This window comes from Anarrhichthys ocellatus, unplaced genomic scaffold (genome assembly GCF_004355925.1).
Source record: "Anarrhichthys ocellatus isolate YVR2014 unplaced genomic scaffold, GSC_Weel_1.0 scaffold2, whole genome shotgun sequence".
NCBI lineage: Eukaryota > Metazoa > Chordata > Actinopteri > Perciformes > Anarhichadidae > Anarrhichthys > Anarrhichthys ocellatus.
In genome coordinates this window covers 10,888,335-10,911,120 of record NW_022280032.1, presented here as the reverse complement: position 1 = coordinate 10,911,120, position 22,786 = coordinate 10,888,335, and the positions used below count along the sequence as shown (strand labels likewise).

Here is a 22,786-nt window from a genome sequence, read left to right as displayed (position 1 = left end):
AGGAAAAAAAACCCTCCTCCGAGCCGATTGGAGGAAATTGACATTCTCTCCGCTGTTTCCATCTTTGACTGCGTCTCGCAGCTTTGTTTCTCCACAGGACATGTGGTGATTGGACTTCTGAAAGGTAATAGGAGGAATATCCTGCAGTGCAGACGCAGAGCGAAAGGCTCAGTGCTTCATCAAAGAGGGGAGAAACAAAGTTGTTAAAATTCATAGGACGAAAAAAGGAATCAACTGCAGAATATATTACACAGCATCAACTGTTCCAAGGACAGGAAAGGTCAGACTGCTCGTCTGGCACACTGTCTAGTAGTCAATGGGACTGGTGGGACTACATTGAACAAGAAAAATCTGGGATTAAAGCTGCAGAATGGTAAACTCCAAATCCATACACACAATCTGTGATGGCTTTCCTGCATCACTGTCCACATAGATATGTGTCCCCCGACAGCATGTGTGGGCTTGTATTTGCGGCACAAGTGAGCCCATCCACAGAAGCCAGTGATCCATTTCTCCTTTCAAATTTCCCAGCCAACGCAACGCCCCGATGCTCCTCTTCACTCGGCAGCTCTGACCTTTGATGGAGAAGACTTAGAGATCATGTACCCTGCAGACAGAGAGCTTGTCTCCAACCTAATCTGTCCCGAGGCTGAGAGTGATGCCGTCCAGGGCTTAGGGAAGTTCAATACAGACATGCCCTTTCAACAGGAATTCACCAGGATGTGTTACAGCAGGATTGCAAATTACCAAAGTTGTTTAATCATGGATTGATAAGAACAATAGTTTCCTAGGAGACCAGACTACCAAGCATTTAGCTCCCAGACATGCAACCTCCCAAACGTCATTCTTTGCCACTCTGTTTGCTTACGGCCCTACTGTTTCTTAAATATACACAGATCACTCCCGCCTACACACATAGAATTAAGAACCTGTGCTTCCCCCTTGTTTTCCCACAGATTTTCACCTCTATCGCCCTCTAACCCTCAGCTCTGAACATACACTCTATTATTCCTCAAAGTTCCTTGTTCAAAGTTATGGCAATGCAAGATTACATTCACACAGAAACCCCACCCAGCCCGCCTCTCCCTCCTTCCCAGGGACTCAGTATTTCAACACAAGCCGGGAGGCTGGGTGTATATATATATATATATATATATATATATATATATGAGTGTGAGCCACACCCCGCAGCTGTGCACCTGGAACTGTTCCCATTCCAGCATGGCAGTGAACCCACACACCTGTTCACACCTGAGGCCTGCGCCTCTGGACCGCCACCTCCTCGCCTGCCTTTGTTTCATCTATCAACTCATGAGACTGACACAAGCTGAGAGAGCAGGCAGTTTTTTTAAAAAGACGTTGTACGAAGCAGTTAATGTCTGGTTTGAATAGAGATTTGTGCTATTTTGTCTGTGTCACCCAACCAGTTACACCAGCGCCTAACACAATACGTTAGCTTGATGAATTCCAGGCAAATGGCTGACCCCTTTTCTTACTCAGTGAGGAGTTCAGGATAGAACGGACCGTATCATTTTTGTGAGTAAATTTCACAGTGAAAGCAACGTTTTTTGTGATCTTTTGCAGCTGTGTCTCTTTTATCACATCACTGGTCTACATTTATATCTGCATGCATGTAGGTTAATTGAAAATGCTTTGCAAGAAAGATATAAGAACAGGTTCACTGAACCCGGAGTCTAAGAGCTGGGTGCTGTGTTGGCTTAAGAGAAGAAATGTTGAACTTAATTTGAGACTTTAACGTTTCCAGCATAATTTCCTGTCGATCTCATCATCTTCCCTAAAACAATGTCTCTCCTTCCACTCCCGTACTTTTACTGGCTTTTATAAAGTTATTATTTCACTTTCAGTGTATGAATATCAAGTTACACTGGATTGGACAAAATCACAATTGTCTTTAGCAGCAGAGATTCTTAAATCCCAATTTCATGACTTTATGATTTAGAATCATGCATTTTTTTCAGAAACCCCTTAAAATGCTTGAAGAATTATGCTTTATTTTTTAATCTTAAAAAAAGCATATCTGTGGTAAAAGACAACTCAACTTTCACTTACTTGGCTTCTCGATGAGTCCAGGTCTTCTTCAGCGCATGGAGCTCAGGTGTCATCATGGTCAAAAGCTCTGTGAAAAGCAAAGTAAGTAAACCTTGTGATGGGAACATTTTACCAGACTTTAAAACTTTTTTAATATATTTCTTTACGTGTCGCACATAAATCTATAATGTTGAACAAATAATAACTCTGTGCGGGTGTGGTTTGATTACATTTGATTGACAGTGCTATTTCTTTGCCAACCTTAACAAAGAAACAACCCGACAACTGTCATCAGGTTATGATTTAGATTCTTGCATAACACTCAAACATCAACTATACTTAAAGTATATATTTTACAATTTAAATACACACTGTTATTAAAGTGTACATATCATATCATCATTATCAAATCCAGGCATGCTTTATATACTGTTTATGACATGTATACTGTACATAACCACCTACTTCATGTATCTAAAATAATATATTACAATAATCATCCAATATTTATTGCTGTACTCTTTGCACTCTGCACTATTGTATTGGTAAATGGACTTGTACCTATGTAGCGTTTTTCTAACATTACATGTCATCATTCACATGCATTCATACACTGAGGGCGGGGGCTACCATGCAAGGTGTCACCTTCATACCCATTCACACACCTGCGGGAGCAATTTGGGGACACATCGACATGGACGAGCAGAGCCGGGCATCGAACCGCCGATCCTCTGATTGAAGGACGACCCTGCTCTACCACCGAGACACAGTCACAGTGATACTAGAGAAACAGTTCGACTTGTATATAGACATTGTATGTTGTTGATTATTGCTGCTTTTTATATATATTTCTGCATACATTGATTTTAGTTTGTGCAATTAGTACATTAGGACATTAACCTGCATCATTGACTGTTTGCCCGAATTACTGGTTAAGTATAAACAAATATTCAGTCAAATTTAATAGAAAGTTTAACTTTATTAGCTTTGATCATGCCAGTTACATAACAGGGGTTCTGTTTCTGTTTGTTTTGAATCATCCTTTTGACCACCTGTCAGTGTCCCACATGGGTGAGTGTGTCACTTGCAGCACAAACACTCTTTGCTAATGACATGACCACTCCAAACAAATCTGGGAGGTCTGAGCGTGCTCAGTTGCTCCACAGCGGGGCTTCCTGCTGTCCCTCATGGCTGCTGACAGGTATGGTATTAGACCATCTGCTGTGCTCTCTTACTGGTCTTTCACCTCAACAAACTGAATGGATTTAATTTGGGAATCGTCTGCATCTGTGAGGGTTGACCACCAGCATACAAAAACACCACAATAACGACTCACATGAATGAATACGGCTATTTCTATGCATTATTTTATACCAGTAACCACCTGGTCACCAAGAGCCACCTCAATTCACAGATCTGATATCATGTCAATATATATGAACAGTAAAAACTGATAAGTTTCATTTTGTTATATGTTAATTAGGGGGGAATATTGTAGTAGTCTATAATGAATAATGGTAACTTGCAGCTAAAGTGATAAACCACTCATATCCTGACGCATTGTGTAATGGTGAATTAAATGAGTCGATGACAGATAACAATAGCCATGCTAAATATAAATAATAGCTTTTGATATGTAAAACAGCACCTGCGAGCTAAAGGAAACATGATATTGAGAGACAGTGAGTTTTGTTTTTTTGATGATGTTAGCGGAGATTTTTTTTGGTTTGAGGTGAGGTGGCCCAACAGGGTGGGAAACCCTGAACTTTACATAATAACATATTTGACTGAATAATGAGGCCATGGTACCAATTAATATGTATTTTTCTTTCTTTGTGCATAAGTCCATAAATTATTGTAGACCTGTAAAAAAGTTTGTTTTCTATTAAACTCTAATGTCGCTGCTTACTCTTTGACAAAGACAAAAGTCATTTCCAAACAACAGCACTGAGCCAGAAACTGAAGGTACATTGCCAATATCTGTTTTTATTTATTCTCAATTTTCCAAGAAGGACATATTGGTATGATTACCATGTTCATCTAAGTTTATTAGAGAATAAAGCAGTGTGTGCCTGGGAAGACAATAACGCCAGCAGCACTGGAACGTCTCAACAATGAGCGCTGTTGTCAGTGTGTCTCTGCCGGGAACGGATGTATTTCTGGTTTGGCACAAATCCCGTCGAGGTACTTCCAAAAAGGAGGCCACCTTTCATTCTCCTCAGTCTCTAAGAACAATAAACTTTCTCTCTCCTCTCTATTTGTATGTGACCAGTGCTCAGTATTAGCCAAGGCTGTCACTGGTGAGAGCCCAATTAGAGGTCTGAGACCGCCCCGAGGGCTTATTTTCTGCTGTGTTTTGGGGAGTCAGTTGCCAAGCACTGCCATGGGCGCTGAAATCATTAGCAACTCTCTGTCACTCTGGGACTCTAAATACTTTAATTCTCTATGGTTGTCTCTGAATTGATTAATTGGTCGTCCACAAATAACACAGGCTTTTCTATCTGAACAAGCATATAGTGTGTTGATATCGAGCTCTATTTTACTGTTGACGCTGCTGTCATGAAAACTTCTGCTGCTCGGGTCTGATTGGCAAACCCTTTTTTTTTAATTAGTTCCTTTTATTTGTATTTGTCCCTTTATAACTTACCTCTTTACCTTCATTTGCTCATGCTGAATACAGAAACTAAACAAAATATGGTTATAACTTTTTTATAAATGTTTGTATTCAACAATTATGACTTTTAAATCCATGCCAGGCTCAGCTGTAGCAGCATCTTTGTCAAAAGGGAGGAGACGTTTCATCGTATTTAAAACGAATATATTCTACACACATTCACATCATCTGGCACAAATAACACGTCAAACACACTACCTTACATGGTATAATAAATCAGGGCACATACAAAATAGCAATAGAGTACCAAAAACAAAACGTCAATGACTGAAGTCAGCTGTTTCATCTAAAGACAGCTGGACTGTTCAAAACAGACCAAAAACACTTGTGGACTCCTGCAACAAGTGTTAGTGGTGCCAGACCACCCACATAGTCGACACACTATGACACAATCACACTTTTTTTTACTGTTTCAGCAGAACATATCAGTAAATGAAGCCTGTGATGCTTGAGCAGCTATAAGATGAATGAACATTTGCAACTCCACGTTCAAACCATTTCCAAGTCGGAATTGCTTATTGATTGGAAGATTTCCGCGGTCAGTATTTATGATGAATGTAGACGGCCTCATTCTAAAGCTAAAGATTGGAATTCACAACACATATTTGTAACGTCTAGTTGCCGTGTTATCACAACAAAACTGGGTCACCAAGCAAAGCAAAATACATTTTATGCGATTATTTTATTGGAGCAGGAAAATAGTGTGTGCATAAACAAGTCATAAAAATGGAATGCAATACAGAATTACTTAATACAAGTTAGAACTCAACCCCCTGTTCAAAGAAATAGAAGGCTAGTATTTTTTGTTGTACGGTTTGAATTAAAGTTTGATCTAAAACAACCTGGGCATCCTAAACTCCAGGAATATTGTTCCACTGTTCTATCTATTCAAAAGACCACTGTGTGCAAGATAGGATGTATTTTTTTTATTATAAACTTTAGCTCCATCAGTGTCATTTCCTAAACTGCTCGGACCTGCAACCTTGTGGAACTTGTGTCAGGTGGAATTTGAAATAGAGCATTATGGCACCTAATTTAAATGGCTTCTCTTTGAGCCATGCACATTGCTTTGGACAAAAGAATAAATGTCAAATATTCATTAATTACTGTCAAGTAATTAACATGTGGATTTCAACACTCACCTACATCTATGAGGGGAGTCGGAGAAAACGAGTTTACTCGCGTGTCATCCTTTTTTGAGACTAATGAGGTCGGTCTCCACCCCCTGGACTTGCTTGTAGAGCTTCAACAGCATATACCCTGGAACACATAGAGGATGTGGGGTTAATTTAGTGTGATACACTATCAACATTAAAGGGGTGTATCATCCAAAAAGCCTTCAGCAGGCGCAAAATGTTTGTGCAGACAGTTACTCATGATGTCGTGATGATGACAGTGATATCAATGGGTAGAGAAACATTGCTTTGGGTGTTTTTATTGAATTTCCTTCTAAATAATATTTGATTACTATATGATGATTTGTAAAGTAGCGTAGATTTCCATTTCAGAAATATATGTATGTGTGTATTCATAGCATTTAAAATGTTAACAACGTGGAGGTCTCCAGTGCAAATGTACCATATGGCCCCGGCAACAAGTCCACGCGGTCTGGGAGGTGAGGGGGCGGAAGAACAGCCCTGACCTCTGGCTGTCTACCAAGCATTCCCCAGACTGTGAACCCACTGAACGGAAGTTCTTCAGTTTGTTTTTAGTGAGACCATCTCTAATGTGACCACCATGCACAACTCACCGCAAATAGTAATATCACCCAGGAAACTCATTCTCTGTGCACCTGTCAATGAGTCGCCACTGCTCTCCAACTAGACTACAGGATGAGTCTGCCCGCTGCATTCACGGCCTTGTTGTTTGGGTGCTTTGTTCGTATGTAAAACATGTACTCTCTCTCTTTGTTACACACACACACACACACACACACACACATATACACGCACAAAACCCAAATGTCATGTGTCCATCAGTGCAGTTTGGTATTCTTGGCTTCACTCTTCTGAGGATATTTGTCTCCAATTCAACATCTGTTTAACAGTCCTGTCAGCTGGAACAGTGGATAATCTCTAATTCCTCAAAATGTGGCACGAGTCATGCATAACGCTGGCTCCAATAATGCGAGGAAAATAAGAAAATATATGCACACCCAAGCAGCTCTGCCAAGATATAGATTAACTGCAACTGGCTCTTATTTATGCATTTGGTGGGCCCTATCTGAATTTTACAGTCTCACTGTGTGCCTCCAGTAGTCCAAAACATAAACAGCAAAGCTCATATTTAATTCAGTGGCTGAAATGTTATTTTTAGGTGAGACCATGTTTAGTTATTTTGAAGCCACTAGGCTGTCGGTTACTTCAGATGTTGTCGAAATGGCTGTAAGACTTTTAAAAGTCTTATCTGCTCATTTGTTTGCTCAGCCTGTATACTCCATACTAACTTCTTAGATTTAGTTGGTGATTGGATGATGCTTATCCGGTGTGACAGCTCTTTTTGTGGTGAAGATCTACATGCGTCATGGTGTCTTCGACGTAATCTACCTCAGACCGAAAAAAAAAAAAATTGGATGAAAGGGAAAATATCTGCAAAATAAGTGGGAACACAGAATGAATTGTCATCGTTGCCTCTCGTGAATGGCCTGATTAAGATCTAGCAACAGCGGCATTTCCGCACTTTCAGCCAGGACTTCTGTTGTTATTCCTTCGCTCCACTGGGAAGGCAGAAGAGGGCTTGGTGTAAACACCTCGAGAGGGCTTTCACTCTCTTTCAGTGCAGGTGAGAGGCAGCGCTCACTCTGCAATGCACCTCTGCAGCACGAGCCCCTCGCACAGCAGCTATCTTTCCACTGGGTTCGGGGGGGGTCACTATTTTCCCACCGAGAACTCTTTTTCAGCTCGTATACGACGGATGCACATTATGGCCTCTGAATGAGAATTGTAGCTTTCAATGTGCATTCCTCTGGGTTTCTGTTCTTACAGAGGGCCACTGAATAAGAAATCAGCATCTCTATAAAACGCTCTATTGGCACACATCCCCCCCCCCCCCCCCCGCTTCCTAACTCCATCCACCCCTGACTCCCCTCCCCCAACAGCCATTCTGTGAAGTTAGGAATCCATAGGAGGTTTATTTGAGATGCAAGCACAAGTGTGAGAACACTGGACTTGGGAAGAAAATCCTTTCCTTTGGCCTGAATGGGGGCATTTCAAAAAACCAGACGTTTTTTCAGGAACTCCTTCAGGCTTCGTCCTCCGTCAACTGAACAAAACACTGCAGCCATTCAGGAAAAATAAAGCTTCATTACTCGCTAATTTGATTGAGTGTCATTGTGATAAAAGATTTGCCTCATTAAAGTCTTTCCCTCCCTATGTTGTTTCCGTTTTGTCTTATCAGGATAATAATTGTAACAAGCCTATCTGGTAAATACGTTAGAGACCTGACAATGTTGGAGGGCACAGATCAGATGCTTTATCCACAGCCGAGGCTCTGCTTAGCTACTGGTGTTCAGAAATGAAAAGAAAAGTCAGTCACACAGTGATACCCAGCCGCTTCATTCAGCTCTGCTCCCATTTGCACTTTCTGAAAACATCAAAGTCGGTCACCGTCAGAGTCGAATCACAGAAAAAGGGACACAGAAGAGAAAAAACTTCAGAAGTCCTTTTAAACACAACAACGAATTTGGCTTTTCATGGGGACCAGTTCAACTGTCACACACATGAATAATGCATTGCATTCAATGGTTTTGGGGTAAATTTGTTACTCTAATTTTAAAACATAATTTATGTGATTTTTTTTTCTTTTCCTGTGGTACAGAACATAATTTATCATATAAATCTCTTATGCAACCTCACATGCATCCTTTCTGCATCTGATTTGCACACATTTTCATGAACAATTGAACAACTGTTTTGCTGCTATTGGAGTTTGCAGTTCTCTTCCATTAAAAAGATGCACACACTCCACCTCATAAAAAGAAAAGAAGTATTTCCTGCGGACGCACAGATTGTACTTTCAGTGACGCATTAGCACTACAAAATGGATCAAAGGATGATATTTGCGGAGGCATTGCTGTTGCAGCATAATGAGGTGAACATTGATGTAGAAGCCGTCCATAATGTCGACTAAGGCACAGCTATGGACGACAGTAAGAAGTCGGCTTTGAATTCAAACTCTATCTTGTCTCTGTTGTCGCCAGATTCGTCTGTTTTGTTCCCCTCCGTCCGGCTACTCAATTTTGCTCTGCACCCAATTCCAATGACATCGTTCAGGCTTATTCAGAGATGGCATATTCAGTGAGCCTGTTGCATGATCAACCACTTTACATATTAATAGTGTTGATGTTGAAAATGAGTAATGAAGCTATTTTTATTCTCTGCAAAATAGTTTCATACTCTTTAATTAAAGAGATATTTTTGAGAAATTCACTTCACAAACCTTTATTTTGCTCCCTGTCCAGACTTCTCTTGGTGAGATTATGTTGCGCATGTGATTTACAGTAAAGATGTGCTGGTGTTTACTACTAAATGAGCCTCTAGTGCCTAGACTAATAGATGAATTGGATCAATGTGTTGCAAGTGACGTCGTTCTCATTGTGCTGAATATTACGGGTTTCTGGGAACAAAAGTCTCTGGAGATGAAGTTGACACAAATCCAGTCAGCTGTGGCTGATTTGTATCTCTACGACTGGAACTTCAACACGTTGGAGTAATGTCAAGTAAGCTCCGACAGAAAAATGTGTGTGAAAGGTCCTTTCTCCATCAAAAAATTGTTCTACACGTTCTTCAACTAATGATTATTATCATCATCGATTAATCAGTGAGAAAAAAGGTCAGAAAATAGTAAAAGAAAAGTTAAGTCACTACCCAGAGTGCAATGTGACATGTTTAAATTACTTGTTTTATCAGCGCAACCAGAAAAATATCATATAAGGCAAAGAAAAACTGGAACCAGTGAATGTTTGGCATTTTAATTTGATGAATGGCAGAAACTATGGCACTGAGAACCTGCCGTATTTTGTAATATAATATAATATAATATAATAGTATTTATAACTAGAGCACACATGCAGCAGATAGTAATCCTTAATATTTGGTATGCTCACACGTAACATTCTTGCTGTGATAGGTTCGACTAAAAAACACTAAAGCTATTGGAATAAACAGCTTTTTGGGAGGTCTATCACTTTAATTAACACTGAGGGTGAGCCTGACAGCTGTGATGGCAATAGGCGAGCCAATCACAGGTGCTGTGTGGGGCGCAGGGAAGAATGTGAGGGAGTGTTTGACAGAAGAGGCCATGTGCAGAATTAGGATGACAGGTGGTTGGCCTGATCCAACGCCAGGCTGCCAAAACGAGTTTGCCTTTGGGAGCTCCAGAGAAACACGACAGTGTTAATGAAAATGGCAGCATCTAAATGTGTTACGCTCCACAACAGCACATCCCAAGGTTAGAATAGTGGAAAATAAAAAGTCTGACATTACCTGAAATAGAGATTCATGAATAGCATGGATGAAAGGGATTTTTTTTGGACTGCGTTGAACTTCAGTGGAAACAATTTTTAGTCAAGGTCTCCAACTCTTGTCTTGGTCTCTTTCTGAATATAATGTCAAATAACATAAGATGTATATTGAAAGTGATTCAACTGAATCCTAGGTTAGAGCAGAAGTCCTCGACGTTCATATTTGACTCACTTTGGTGTTTGTAGATGAACCAAATCTGCTTTTCAGCAGAAAGTTTTGCTCTGTCGTTAAAAATTAAATGTCAAATAGTTGCTCCTGTGAATCGGCAGCGGCTGCTACAACTTCCCCCCTACATGTTTTTTTGGTCTCTGTGGGAGCTGCTCTGAATACCTCATAGCTTCTAGAAAGAACATCCCCAGGTGCTATTCAAGATTGACACATAAGTACAGAAACGCACAAAGAACATGTTTTAAAAGGAAAGGCTTTCTCAAAAACGCTCCCTGATACTGAGTGTTGAAAGAAATGCTCAGCGCTTTTATTCAAGCAAAAGTACCAGTACACCCATATAGAATCATCCCATCACAAGTAAAAGTCATTCAAAAACCAAAAGCATATAATTATTACTCACTATGCAGAAAAAATGCCCCTGGGGACTGATTAACTATTAGTATTTGATTGTTAATACTGATGCGTGAGCTGCATTATACTGTCGTAGTTTGTCAAGTTGGAGCTAGTTTTAATTATTTACAGTTTGATACTTTAGTTCAGTGGTTCTTGGGTCACAAAATAAACTGTAAACGTGCACTCAGCAAAGAGCAGGTCTCCGCTAGGTGTGTCTGCAACGACCACTGGTGTAATGATTGATTTTATGAATGCAAACCTGCAGCTGCCTCCAACCTTGAACGAGCCTCCAGGAAGAGCTCTGGGCTTTGGAGCTAATTTTTATGGAGCAGCCGAACCGTGCAATTAGAACTTCCAGGTACATCATGTGATGCCATTGGACCCAAAATAGCTTTTTCACATAGACTTACATTGGGAAGGAGACATCTGTAAATCATCAGATAATTTTTTTGAGGTAAGTAAACCTTCGAGTACAAAGAATTAAAGAGCCCTTATGTAAAGAAATGGGTCTTAAAAGTTGTAAAAAGCATTAACAACCAATTCCAGCAGACTTATATTCGTGCAGCAGTTCGTGGGAATGAGCCCGAGACTGAGGGCTGGGAGGCTCGGTGCAAGGGTGCAAGTGTGCTAGTGTGCTAGTGTGCTTGCTCTATAGTCCCATAGATACGGAAGATCACCAAAAGATCCAGGTAATTTTATACTGTGAAGCCTTATGCGCCACTGAGCAACTTCCATAGGAATAAACAGGAGTCCGCCTCCAGCGGTGTATTGTAGTTCAAGTCAAATACCTAGTCAAAACATTTGGGAGAAGTTGGTTTCATCTGAAACAATGTATTTTTTTTTATCTAAAATCCATATCTGAAAAGTAACTATAGTGTGATAAATGTATAGCTGAGTAAAAAGTATAATATTTACTTATCAAATGTGGCTAAGCAGGAGTAGAAAGGAGTAGAACTGGAGATACACAAGTAAGTACAAATACCTAAATAAATCTTCCTCAAACTTAATACAAGTTGTACCCTCAATCATTCACTCACAATTTCACGCAGACATTAACACAGCCAATAACAACTTAATATGAATCCCTCTTTTTCTGTCGTTCCGGAATATACAGCAGGAGAACATGGCTACAAAAACATACGGATATGTATTTGTCGCGTGTGCAAATATTGTTGTGTACGTATGGATATGTTCTCATCCCTGCCAACATTATTCCACCATGTTACTGTAGATGTTCTCAGTGTCAGCTAAGTTTCCACCGTGTTGCTGCTGCGTGCATGCCGAGGCCTGTTTCTTAAGCCTGCCATTCTGACACACAACAAAGGTGCTGCTCATCCAGGCTTTGTGTCGAGGATTAGGAGAGCAGATACGCTGCTGCCACAGAGAGACACATTCAAAAGTTTCTGCTTTCGTTTTCTCACAAAACCCTCCATTTGAAACTGGCTGAATGAATTCCTGAGAACACGATACAGGATTGTCCCACGTGGAGCAGTGAAAGTATCAGCGGCAGGCGATGATGTCAGGGTTTAAAAAGTGAAATCTAATTACAGTGCGTGGAAGTTGCCACGAGGGAAAATGGTTCAACCGATAATCCGTCGTGTTATTAGCAAACAAAGTAGCCTGTCGAAAACTAATTTAACTAGCCTGACAAGTTAAGGGTTTTATTGCTGAGCTCTCGGCACAGCACAAAGGACACCCAGTTGTTCCTAACAGGTTTTCAACCAAAGAACAGCACGAGCCATCAAGTCCAATCAGCGCTGCACTCTTATGTCACAACCCAGAGATTCAGAGAGCCGGACTGAGAGCAGCAGGAAAGGATTTTATGGCCTCTGAACCATGTTGAGGGAGTTAGAAAGATACTTGTAGAAACGGGGTTAGACTAAACTTTCTTTATCCGGGATCCAATCATCTGTTGGAACTGAAGGGTGTTTGAGTCTCGGCCTCAAAAGCTTTTTTTTGTTCACGAAATTAAACAATTGTTCTCACAGTTTTATGGAAGATCCATTATTCTCTGCTTGATCGTATATCAACCTCTGCTGGGTTTGCAAGAGGAGCTTGGGGGGGGGAAAAAGAGGTGAAACATGGCATGAAAGCACTGATTAAGCAGGTGTAAATACTGATGTTGCCACTACTTGCATGGCTGTCAATGTAATGGATGATTTGTAATGTCTATGCCAAATGAACCTTTCCCTCCAACGTATTTTCTTTGCTTTCAGTTGTGTTGATAAAAGCACGAATCCAACTGCATGGATGTCAGCGCCGCCGTAGATCGCTGTGAGGCCTGTCTATGCTCATCTCTGGATCCTAGCTCTCTTTTCATAGACCTTTCATGCTTTCTGCTTCTGTCTCAGTCTCCCCGCCTTGGCTTTATTTGAGTCGTTTGCCTGTGTGGTTTCAATTGGATGTTTTAGAAGAGGGGTTTTTTTTTCTCTGCCCTCCATTGTGTTAAAACTACTGGCTGACAGTATTCAGTTCTTTGTCAGCCTGCTGCATTGTGAAGAAGATTCACAGGTGTAAAAGAAAAAGGACTTGGTGAATGAATAGTAACATATTTTGGGAAAGGTATGTGTCTGAGTGCAAATGTAAAAGAAAGAAGAACTTGAGAAGGGAGAGAATGCAGGAGGAAGTAAAATACCAAGCAACAATGAATTTCTTTCAGAATAACTAAGAGAGCCCTGTGGGTATTTTATTGTTTGTTGGTCAGATTCTGAGAAATGCATGAGGTTATTTTGTCAAACAGCTCTTACTACGACTGCTTTGAATGTACTTGGAGAAACAGTCAATACTGTTGAAACGCATCAGAGGACAAGTACGAGCAGATTTTCTGGGTTTTGCGCTGCAGAATTCATTCTTGGCTTTGGGATCTGACAGAAATTCAGTGTATTATCTAAAATATGAAAAGTGAAGAGTGCACAGGGTGCACTGACCGACCTGCTCTTTCCAGTTCTCCACATACTGATGGTAGCCAATGTGTAAGAAACACGCTACATTTTGAGATAGGCTCATTTTTGATTATTTTTTTCACCTTCACATTTGCCTGGCCCACACTCTGTTTTATTCTCTTGTGTGTGGGTTGTGGTAGTGCTTTCCAAAAGGGGTAAAGTTGGGTCTTAGCCGAGAGATGCTGAGTGTTTGACTGCTGATACCCTGGAATTTGCTGCAAAGATGCAGCTGGGATCACGAGTATGGATCACCTTACTGTGAAAAAGAGACTGATAGCAGCTGGAAAGCAAATGAGCATGTGTCAGCCATCTGGAAAAGTCACCCAAAACACTATGCATCCTCTGTGCTGAGACAAAGGAGTCATTTTACTTTAGGAAAAGACTTGTTCCCCTTTTTCCACTGCAGATTTAGCAGACAACTTTAGATCCTTTTTAGTCAGTTACAACAAAATCAATGCAACAAATTTGAGATTTAGCTCACCTTTAAGTCTCTCACACATCAATTATCACGTTCAACGAGCTTACAACATGTACATTCTTACATTGGTGCTTAAGTTCAAATGTTTTGGCCCACGTGCCTTCACATTTCCTACAGACTCTACTGCACCACGAGTGAGCTGCACCTGCTGTGGTTGAGATGAAAAGTAGTTTGGCAGGTTATAATAACTAGTGAAGCTAATGTGCGTTTCTCAGGCCAAGCTGGAAACAGCTTCAAACTCTTCCATGCCGTTAATACAGCGTTCATACCGACGTCGCTTTTTGGTCGGCTCTTCCTATCGTTGTGAAGCAGAATTCATCAAGCGTTGGCTTGTTCACCCACTAATGCAGGAGAGGGGTTTAGACCATCGTGAGACAGGTCTCTCTCTTCAAGTTTTTTTGGGCGATAATTTCATATATCGCTGTTTTCTAAAAAGCAATATCGCCAGATAGGGGATCAATATCGCCCGACCCTAGTGAGTGGAATGGGGTTTGACCATCCAACAAGCACTTGAGTCGAAGCATGCTGACAACATTACAGTGAACAGCTGCTGGCTAGAAACATGCCACACAACACCAACACTTGCTCGGTTATAAAAGCTATCGACAGCATCAAACTTCCCCCATGACCACAACCACCATTCTTCAGAGAAACTTAAACGTGCATTGCATTCAGGTTATATTGTTCAGACATGTAATGCTAAGTATCCAAGTGGGAAAAAACATTCACCCAAGTCTCCAAGTTGTAATTCTGACAACTATACAATATCTCCCACTTTGAGAAAGAAACTACAGCAGTGCCAACAAACCCCGGCAACATGCCAGTAAAGTCTCCATCACTGACAGTTAATTTAAACACTAACGCAATCAATTCATTAATTACATTTGAAAGGAGCAAAACCCTAATTAATTGTATCTTGTTTCATTTGTTAACGAACTGCTGCAATTATGTGACACACAACAAAATAAGCTAATGTCACGAGGCTAATAGTGGGGTGACTATTTCGGAATATTGCATGACCACTCCAAACTTAGGGTCGTTTCTTTTGTCCTGGTCTCCCCTGTTCTGACGATATTGTGTGAATGTAGCAATGAAAGTCACTCCTCAGGCTGCTGAAAGCCATTTGTGAGGATTGAGGTTGAATGCTCACTTCAATGCTCACCTCTTCGACTTTCACTACGGCAAAACAACCCAAGGTACTGCACTGGTGTTGGCGTGTTACTGCAACGTGCAATTAGAGTCTATAATATCTGGACCTACAAGTGATGCACCATGAGGTATTACCGGTATTCAGGGCAGTGTGTTGAACGATGACACTGCACTGCTTTGTAATTTTTCAGGTGTGCCACCCTGAGGGTTTCTTTTGCCCAAGGCTTTTTCAACATTGTTCTCATTAAAACAAATAAGGAAGCCAGCGTTTTGCATGCCAGTGTTATTGCCAGAGTGTAAATGGCCCTGAGGCTGTGGAAACCAGTTATACTTGGACTGAGGTCATCCAGGTGTGGTTTGATATTTAGAAGGAACAGGAGGGCCATCTATTTTCCTCTGTCGCAGGAACGTATAGTCTAATCTGTCACCAGCTCCTCTCTTCTGTGCTGCTTGTTTGTTCCGTTTATGGCAGCTAGAAACCCTCATTATACACTTGAAAGCACAACAACGTCATCTCCTGCTAATCACAGAGATTATTAATGCAATATCTCCCTAGTCTTGCTTAACTCACAGGGATACGATATTTAAGAGATTAAAAGGAATCTTGTTTTCATATTCTTTTTCAGCTCGTGCACAGAAAACAAATTGCTTGCCTTACGAATGTGCGCCTCAGAAGTACAAAGAGCTCATTTACAGACCCTTCCCTGGCTCCTCACACCTGCAGTAAAGTTGAAGTGGCAGCTCCAGCTCCTATCAGGGTGCTGGACTGAATAGCTGTGTGCTAAGTGGATGGCTGGATGCTTCAAGCCGACTAACACGAGGCAGCAGCACAGCTTTGGGCTCTGCTACTGGCGAAGACCTGTCGACTGAGGCTTCAGGGTAATTTTACTTCCTTGATCCGGACTTTGGTCTCCTTGCACTTGATCTGTTTTTTGTTTTTGTTTTTTATTAAAAAAAGAAAAAAAATTATCTTGGATTTCTTTAAACGTGGGGTGAGCTACTTTATTCATTGTGTGCCTTTAACTGATGGTGCGAGGATATCACAGTTTCCTGTCATGGATATTCTCAGTTACTGCACCTACATGCCTTTTTGGAGGCTTTTTCTACCCTCAAAGCTAATTTGTCAGCTCAATGTCTCGATGGCTCCAAGGGTCAAGAACAGTGCATGCTGTCTAATAGCAGCACAGGGATTTTTTTTGTTTGATAATACTGGTGTTGCTGACTCCAAAGTACATCATACCCTTCTGCACAGCCAATTTAAAATGGGTATTAAAATGCTTCTGATTCAGACTCTTCTGCTTTCTTCCTTCTTTTTACAGCCAAAGGTTTAGGTGATGTATGTGTCTGTCAGGACACGTGATAGCTGTTCATAAAAGGTAACCTATTTTACCTAATATGTCATTTATCAAATCATTTCATCTACCAAAGGTATGTTTCTTCTTTGGTTTGCTTTGATTGGTGCAAATGAAAGGAAATATAGACAATACATGGGCAAGTAGAGGCATACAGACTGATCAGACTTTTCCTATATTTAGTCATGAAAGCCACCATTCACTTTCACTCTTTTCTACGAAGTGTAACTTAACTGGCACGTGACAAAGGGAGGTTTTAAAACATTTCAGTTGTATTCATACAATAGTTGCACCTTATCGGAATATAATTTTGAATCACATAAATCTAAATCTTGACTTATAACTCTCGATGCAATTTCGGCAAGGTGGCCATGGATCACCAATTGTACAGTTGTGGAGACGTATTACGATGAGGTTAAATATGTGGTGACTCTAGCTTTAATTAAAGTTACTGGTGAGAGGACTGGCCTGCGTGTTGAGACAGACGAGATAAAGTCAACGTGGCCTGGAGGCAACTAAGACTCACTGATGTTATTTTGGCTCTGGCATTGGGATTTTTTTTCTGGGTGGGGGTGGGGGGCCTCGGGTCTCCTCCTGTTTCACAACTTTTCAGGCGAGCCCTGCTGTGTGAAGAGCCGTCAGTAAAACATCAACAGCCTCCATCTCCATTCCACTGTTTGACAAACACCTGACCAAACACCAGACGCCATCACAGCCACAAGGAATGTGGAGCTCCACAACCATTCAGCTGCTAATTAACCTCATTGCATATAAAGCACAATCCTCGAGCTAAGGCGTAACAAATCAAACCTTTATAGCTTGTTCAGCACCAATGTTTTTCTTTTTTCACCCCTTCAGGGTGATCAGGGTCTGATCCAATTAACCTGCTTCTATTGCTACAGCCGAGACGGAGAAATTACTGTATCATTTTACATATGACGATCAATAAAAGCATAATTTAGCCCTGGGGGGGAGATCCACTGTCTCTGAGGGCTGAGGATATCTGTAAGTATTTCTCCTGTAATTACACGTCCGTGGGCTTTTCAATTAATCTCAACCCAAAGCTAGCCCTGACATTTCCGCAGCTCATTAATGAACAACAGCACACTTTACAAAGATGAAGTGGACTACAAAGCTGCACAGGGATATGAACATGGGTGACATTTAGTACTGCTGTGGCTCTGCTGTCTTCGGTAACAATACAAGAGGCATTTGCAAATGTTTTGCAGCATTTAATGGGAAATAGCTCCTCTTTGGCCTGCTGAGGAGATATCATACATCTTAATGAGTCTCAGATTCATCTGTTCTTTCAGCCACCACTGAATTCCACTCTCCAACAGTTTTAAGGAGACTATAAATATTTCAGCATGAAAATGATCTTTTTCTAGTGCTTTAGAATTGCAAATTAATTTCCCTCCACCCGCCGAGGATACAATTACGCTGTTGGACAGATTGTTCTAAAATTCTATCGAGCAAGTGACCCGTGAAAATTGTTTAAAACTAAAATAGGACTGACAATTTATATTGCAAATGAAATACGTTACTGCACAGATATTAGAAGGAATGACTCCAACGTTTTACATGCAATAATGATCACATTTGCTTGAAATTATGCACATTTGAAAGGAATTAGTGTATTAAAATGTGAAATGCAGCGAGTTGAGGGATCTGTAGGAGCAGCTATCCTGGCTGGGGAAGGCTACTTTAAAGTCAATGTGTGTGGTCAAAGTAATAAAGGGAGAGAGAGAGAGAAGCAGTCGGGGCTAGAGGTGAACGATGAAAAGCTTGCGGGCCAAGAGTTCTATAATGCTGAAATAAATTTCAGATTGTGTCTTATTAGATTTCAGCATTGTTATGTTTTCTAAAGTTTATTTATATGATAAATGTTAAGGCAACAGCAAACACTCCATGCTTCAGATTCTCCATGCAGCTTAAAGAAGCAGCCTGATTCCTGTTTCTCACTATCAGCAGAGTGATTTTGGGGCTGCCGACAATTTGCTGGCAACTACAAAAACCTGAGCTTTCCTCTGCAGCTATTGTGACAAGATGGGACAAAGGGAAGGGCAGGACGTAGCACCTGCAGCTGTGTATACAGGACAACACTGCAGAACTCTAGTAAAGTTCAACCACCGAGCAGAAGAAGCGAAGACATAAAAGAGCTGTGAAGAATTCCGGCTGGCTGACAAAATGGACACACAATACAAATAGCACGACTAAGACTGTGACTCAGTTTGTTGTTATTACGTCTGCACTTTGTCTGTGCTCCTATTTCTGTCAGTGACATGGGTCAATGATGGATAACCAGAGTTTAGATGGAGGGGAAATACTGGTCTGATAGGAAGTTACAGAGAGTTGCCAAATATTTCTACTAGAAGAATACTTAACTGAAAGCTGCTAATACAGCTGTGACAGTGAAGAGTACAATAGGTTCCCTAACAAAGAAATGTTAAATATTATTAAATAAATAGTCTTAAGAATAAAAGATCCATGCAATTTCCGAATTAAATTTTTAATTACTTGAAGTAAAAATTGGATCACCTATTTCCATTGTGTAAAATAATAAAAAAAAAACATTGTTTTTATGACAGTAAAGACAAATGGAGGCCTAATTCCAAAATTGCTTATTATTTCTGAGACTGATTAGTTGTGAATTACTATAAATGAAATAGCTGGAAAGGCGTTTCACACTGTATGGAGAAGACCATAACAACAACCAATTTTATGTTCACAAACTGAGTCCTTCACTTTTTGCACAGAATTCCAGAAGCAGGAAATTAAAAAGGCAGCTGTTGTATTAAGATAAGCCTCAGTGGTCTTGCATGCATTCATGGCATCTTGCATGATAATGGAGTCTCACATGGCTTCTCACCAACATCATGTTTGTTTGTTTTTTCAACCCTGTCAGGTGAATAAATTGTAATGACCGTTCATGGTCTAAAGCGGTTATTTATTCACTAATGGTGCTCCCCAAAATGTGGCTTGATGTGTTGTGTCTTTCATTGAGATCAGTTGTGTTTAGCGGCGGAGCTAATTATTTGTCTTGCCGTCTGTACACACTCTGTCTAGTTCGGTCCATGTCTGGAATTAAACAGTGCATAATTCTCGCTGGATTGCAGTCTGGCTTTAGAAAGACAGAAAAAAAAAAACCTCTTCTCTTCTGCTTAAAATGAGAAAGGAGATTCCGTAATGAGGGTTTGAACATTCAAGCCCATTCCTCTGTGTGCACGAACGGGTCAATGTGCAAGCATTCATATTGTTACTGACTGTGGAAGTAATTCCACACAGTATCAGAGCCCCATATATCATCTCTTAATAAAATGTTTTGAATTCATGCTCACACCTTATTACCAAAGACGGTGCTGGTTGATGCACTACCCCCTCTTATTTGTTTCTTCACTGAATATCAAGGGACTCTCACTGCTTCACTCTGTTTTCTCATTTAACAGCCTTTCGAAGAAGAGGAACCTTTGGCGGAAAAAGGTCAGTTTTAACACGGAAAATTGCTCTTAAGTCCTATTTGATAATCTCAGTGGGGTCTACGAGATATGTTTCAGTTCATAATACCGTGCCAGCAATACAATAGTCCACACCGAGGGATATGCATATACAGTATGCGTGGATATAATGTCACGCATAGTATGATGTGTGGAGAATACAATAAAGGCAGCAGATAGACATTAGCATTTGCTGCAGTTGTTAGCGAACCTGTTTTGAGTCAACATGGCAGATCGGTTCCTCTGATAAATCACACTCGAAGCATTATCTACAGTATGTTATGGCACAGTTACATAAGCATAAAAATGCTGAACATGTATTGTATGCAGTTATATACTGTTTGTATTTTTTATTCAAAACCTCATTAATTTTGCAGCATTGAGAAGAAAACAGATAATGCAGCTTTTGTTTGCAACACAACAGGTTTCAGAGAATTCTGACATATCCCTTTAAAGCTAAATAACGTCTAAACTCTTTTAGTCTTTTATGCTGTAATTATGAAGAAAACTAATTAAAAATGTGGTTCTTTACATTTCAGATGTAATCAGCTGTTATGATTGCAGATTAGGGCTGCAAGTAGCAATTATTTCCTCAATAAATTGGATTCACTGTTTGGTTTATAAATGTCAGAAAATAGTCATTGAATGTCTTTTCTGACCAAAGGTCAAAAACATAAAGACACACATTATTATATTATATTATTATCAGATAACGCAAAGAAAAGCAGAAAAGCAGAAGATTGAAATTGTAAATAGATATTACCTAAACGGATAATTGATTATCAAAATAATTGCAGCAATCTTTTTAGCTCTTTTACAGGTTACATGAAATTCTGATCAATTCCACATTAATATCTTTTAAACGGTGTACAATTAACAAAAAGAGATAATGTTCAAAAACATTTCAAGATAATGTGTCTATAATCTCGAACAGCCGCTGTCAAATCTTTTGGGAGCTTCAGAGACAAAACGCACTGTGACAAGATAATTATTATGCTGCGGGAGTTCAGAAGAAAACTGGAAGGTCAGTAAGAGCACACTTTGTGAGTTTAGTGACTCAAAAATAATGCAATCGCTGACTAGTTTCCTGCATGTCTTTCATAATGTCATCTCAACATGTGGTCAGCTGTTAAGAGACATTTCTCATATAAATAATCATCGTTCTCTGAAATCATGACCTGTAATAAGAAGACAACAGTGAACTTTTGATCCCACACTGCTGGGGAAGTACAGCATGTGATGATCTGATGACCGGAAAGTGAAGCAAGATTTGAATGCGTTGGTTGGACCTACAACTTCTTACAACTTCTTCCTCAGATACTTCAGTATCTGAGGAAGGTTTGTGTAAAATCAATAAGTAAGCTAGTGTTTTCTGAATATATATATATATATATATATATATATATTCATATCAAGAATCAAGAACCTTGAAGTCTGTTTTACATCGGTCTCACAGGAATTTTATGCTCTCTGGCAGATTTTTCTTCTGTTTCTACCTCTATATAGCTTCTGTTTTATTTGCTGTTGCAACCTGAGTTTAACAGATTTTTATGATGGACGGGAAATCACAGAGAGCCCCAAGGGTAGGCATTACTGAACTTTTCTTTCATTTGAGCCGGTAATATAGTTACATGGCTGACTGTCACTGATTTCTACTGTAAAATGAAGCAGACACTGAACAAGAAAATCAAAGTCTTTTACTAATCTGGTGATATGTAAAGCAGATCTGTTGTGTTAACTCGCCATATTACCTCAGCAAGAGCAGCGACTACGCCAGCTGTGTTTGAGATGTGGCCGGCATCCGGCACCTCTAAAGCCATTCTCTACACACCGGGGTGTCACTCTTTCATGTTCTTATGTTACATCAATGTAAAATATGCTGCTTCTCAGTGGCCATCTGGAGAGGGCCGGACTGGGCAGTGATAGTAAACGAGTGGATTACAGGGGTCAGTTTCTTGCTGGTTGCACAAAGGGATTAGCTCTGTCCTGTAGCTGCATGCTAACAACGTCTGCGACATCAGCGTCAATAGAAGGTGAAATCACAGGGGTTTTAACTATCAGCACTGCTATTCTGTTTGATTGTGCATGTCAATTACAAACCTGGCAGACAGTAAGAGCACTGGACTGGTCACTCTGCTTTTTCAGTCAGATAGCCATGCTGTAGGTCTTTGCACTCCCTGGTGTGATGGATTTTCCTGATCAGATGACAACTGGAGCAGAGAGAACCAGTTATGTTTTACAGAGTGGAGACTGGAAACGCTCAAGAGGAAAGGGGGGGGGGCGGGGGTTGTGGTATTTTCCTGCATGCAGTCTGATCCTAAAACACAGGTGCAGCCTCCATGCAACCCTCTCTGCCTTTGAGCATACCCCACCCCCCCCTCCTCCCTGATGCAAAGTGTTTGTCCATCTGATCCTCCTTAAATCCTGATTATTATGGATTTGTCTTTTTCCAACCTGTGATTTGCAGAGATGAGGATCTGCTAAAGGTTATCTGAGGGACTGGATCTATCAGTTAGGGGGTATTTAAACACAAAAACACAAAATAATAAAGATGTGTAAATGAAG

General features: G+C 40.5%; 1 long non-coding RNA gene across 2 annotated transcripts in view; it reads right to left on the bottom strand.

Annotated features, from left to right (window-relative positions):
• Positions 1 to 1,311: 1,311 nt before the first annotated feature.
• LOC116395014 (uncharacterized) overlaps positions 1,312 to 22,786 on the bottom strand; it is a 21,984-nt gene continuing 509 nt past the window's right edge. The window contains exons 2-4 of one of the 2 annotated variants that reach the window (XR_004213494.1): positions 22,322 to 22,431; positions 5,866 to 5,983; positions 1,312 to 2,137 (exon numbers count right to left, since the gene is read on the bottom strand). This is a non-coding gene — a long non-coding RNA (uncharacterized LOC116395014). The remainder of the gene's footprint in view (positions 2,138 to 5,865; positions 5,984 to 22,321; positions 22,432 to 22,786) is intronic. The other variant, XR_004213495.1, reaches the window with a different exon arrangement.